Source organism: Eriocheir sinensis, chromosome 53, assembly GCF_024679095.1.
Source record: "Eriocheir sinensis breed Jianghai 21 chromosome 53, ASM2467909v1, whole genome shotgun sequence".
Taxonomy (NCBI): domain Eukaryota; kingdom Metazoa; phylum Arthropoda; class Malacostraca; order Decapoda; family Varunidae; genus Eriocheir; species Eriocheir sinensis.
The window spans coordinates 3,926,370-3,929,517 of record NC_066561.1 but is presented as its reverse complement, the minus strand read 5'-3'; the positions used below and the strand labels follow the sequence as shown (position 1 = coordinate 3,929,517).

Here is a 3,148-nt window from a genome sequence, read left to right as displayed (position 1 = left end):
TTTGTTGTGGTTACCCCTCAAAAGGTTTTCTCTGACGCGTGTGCTCCGTTTTCTTCTTTATGTATTTTTAAGGGTGTCTTGTATTTTTTTAAGTTGGTGGGTGGGTGAGGATGGGGGTCTGTATGCATAACTAAAGGAAATGTTGAGAAAGAAAGCAGGAAGGAAGAATTGAGAATATAGGGAAGGAAAGAAGGGATAAAGGAGGGAGGGAGGAAAGAAAGGCATTGAATAAAGATATAGTAAAAGGAAGGAAAAAGAATTAAGGAAAAAGAGAAAGAAAGAATTGAGGGAAGAAAGGAAGCAAGAAGGGAGAAAGGGAAGGAGGGAGTTGAGAAAATATATACAATAAAGGAAAAAGAAATAAAAAACAACAACAGGAGAATGAATGAAGGAAGCAATGATGGAAGAATGAAGGAGGGAGGAAAGGAAGATGAAAAATATACGAGGGAGGTAGAAAGAACAGAAGAGGAGAAGAAGAAAGGAACGAAGAAAGAAAATGTGGAGAGATGAAAGGAAAGACTGAAGAAAATATAATAAAGAATTTGAAGGATGTAAAATGAAATACAAAAAAGTGAAAAGAGGAACGAAGGAAGGAAAAAAAGGAAGAAGGGAGAAAAAAAGGAAGTACAGAGGACGAGAGAAAAGGAAATATAAAATAAGTACATTGAAAAAAATAAAAAAGTCAATGAAGAGCAGAAGAAGAGAAGGAGGAGGAGGAGAAAAAGAAGGAAGAAGGAAAGAAAGGAAAATAATGAAAGAAGGAATTAAGTAAAAAAAAAAGTGTACTGAATGAGGTTAGTTAAGTAAGTTGTTGGTGGTGGTGATGGTAGTGGTGGTGGTGGTAGTGATGTTTATGGTGATGATGGTGATAGTGGTGGTGGTGGTAGTGATGTTTATGGTGATGATGGTGATAGTGATGGTGGTGATAGTGATGATGATGGTGGTGGTGGTGGTGGTGGTGATGACAATGGTAAACTCTAGTAAATAACTATTCTTCCCACGTTCACAATTATTTATTTATATTTTAATTAACAAGATTAGGGCGTGTTCCTAATCCACGTTTTTTATTTTTTTTATTTCCTTCCCCTTTTTTAATATTCCATCCCCTCCTGTGTGTGTGTGTGTGTGTGTGTGTGTGTGTGTGTGTGTGTGTGTGTGTGTGTGTGTGTGTGTGTGTGTGTTCTTAAAGCTGATGAAGAAGAAGCTTTGTTTTGTCTCCAACGCCCTTCCCTTCTTCCTTCCTTCCTTCCTTCCTTCCTTCCTTCCTTCCTTCCTTCCTTGTATCCTTACTTGCTTTAATCCATCCAGTTTTTTTTTTCAGTTTTCCTTTCTTCCTTCCATCCTTCCATCCTTTCCTCTTTCCCCTCCTTCCTTCCTTCCTTCCTTCCATCCTTCCTTCTTTCCCCTCCTTCCTTCCTTCCTTCCTTCTTTCTATCCTTACGTGTTTTTCTCCATCTCGTCTTTCTTCTTTCCTTCTTTCTTTTCCTTCCTTCCCTCCATTCTTGCCTTTCTCCTTCATTCTATTCTCTATCCTTCCCTTTTCCATCCTTCCCTTCGCCCTTCCTTCTTTCATCTTTGTTCTTTTATTGCCAATCTCTTCATTTATTTCCTTTCTTTTTTTCTTCCCTTTCTCCTTTTCTCTCTTCCTTTCTTCCCTTCATCATTTCCTTTTCCTTTACTTTATTTTTCCCATTTATTTCATTCCTCCTTCCTTTTTTTACCTTTTCCTTCCATCTGCTCTTCTTTCTCTCTTTCTCCTTTCCCTGCTCTTTCTCTTCATTTTCCTTCCCTTCCCTCCTTCCAAAATCTCCTTCCCTCCCAGCATCCTTTCTTCTTGTTATCCTTCATTCCTTCTTTCTTTTATTCCTGTTTTTCCATTCCTTCATTTCTCCCTCCCTCCCTTCCTTTGTTCCTCCCTTCTTTGATCCCTTCTTTGTGTCCTTATTTCCTCGTTGTTTTTAATCTCCTTTCTGTTTCTCCTTCCTTCCTTCATTCCTTCATTCATTCATTCTGATTTTCCTTTCTTCCTCTCTTTCCTCACTAAATCTGTTTATTTTCCTTACGTTCTCTTCTTCTTCTTCTTCTTCTTCTTCTTCTTCTTCTTCTTCTTCTTTCTGTTTATATCTTCGTCTGTCTTTCTTTTTATTTATTTTTTCCTTTTGCATCGACGACATGTTTTTTTCCTCCGATTTCCTCCTCCTCCTCCTTCTCTTCCTCCTCCTCCTCCTCCTCCTCCTCCTCCTCCTCCTCCTCCTCCTCCTCCTCTTGCTGCCACTCTTTATGTCTGTTTGTGTATATTTTTAGTTTCCTTCCCCATTCAGTATTCATATTTAGTCCCTCCTCCTCCTCCTCCTCCTCTTCCTCCTCCTCCTCTTCCTCCTCCTCCTCCTCCTCTTCAGGTCTTCCTCGTTCCTTAAAGCTAACCAATGAGAGGCTAGCGTGCTGCCCCGCCCTGAGAGAGAGAGAGAGAGAGAGAGAGAGAGAGAGAGAGAGAGAGAGAGAGGGGTAACTGAAAAAAATAAAGAAAATGAATTGATTGTGAAATGGCAAAATGAAACAAAAGAAAAAAATATAAAAGAGAGAAAAGAGAAAGTTGAAATATTTGCGAATTTTGGATATTTTTGTTTTTTTTCTTCTCTTTTTTTTCTTCCTCCTCTTTATTCTCCTCTTTTCCTTTTTTGTCTCTTCTCCTCTTCTTCCTTTTCTCATCTTGATTTTGTTTCTGTTCTTGTTCATCATTCTCATTTTTATTTTCTTCTTCTTTTTCTTCTTTTTCTTCTTATTATTCTATTCTTTTGTGTTTTTTTGTTCTTCTTCTTCTTCTTCTTCGCTCTCTTCAACTTTTCTTCTTTTATCTTTGTTCCTTCTTCTTCTTCGCTCTCTTCACCTTTCTTCTTTTATCTTTGTTCCTTCTTCTTCTTCTTCTTCTTCTTCTTCTTCTTCTTCTTCTTCTTCTTCTTCTTCTTCGCTCTCTTCAACTTTTCTTCCTTTATCTTTGTTCCTTCTTCGTCATCGTCATCGTTTCCTCCTCCTCCTCCTCCTCTTCTTCTTCCGGGGCACTAGTAAAATGTGCGACCGGAAAACTTGTCAAAGAAAACGGGACTTGTAACATCTGCAACACACAGGGTCATCAGTCAAGGGGAAACTT

At 38.5% G+C, this 3,148-nt stretch overlaps 1 protein-coding gene across 1 annotated transcript in view; it reads left to right on the top strand.

The window, feature by feature from the left end:
* LOC126983206 (uncharacterized) overlaps nt 1–868 on the top strand; it is a 79,676-nt gene extending 78,808 nt beyond the window's left edge. The window contains exon 5 of the mRNA XM_050835817.1: nt 1–868. This exon is cut by the window's left edge and continues 64 nt beyond it. The gene's annotated coding sequence lies outside the window, so the exon portion shown is untranslated.
* The last annotated feature ends 2,280 nt before the right edge of the window (nt 869–3,148 follow it).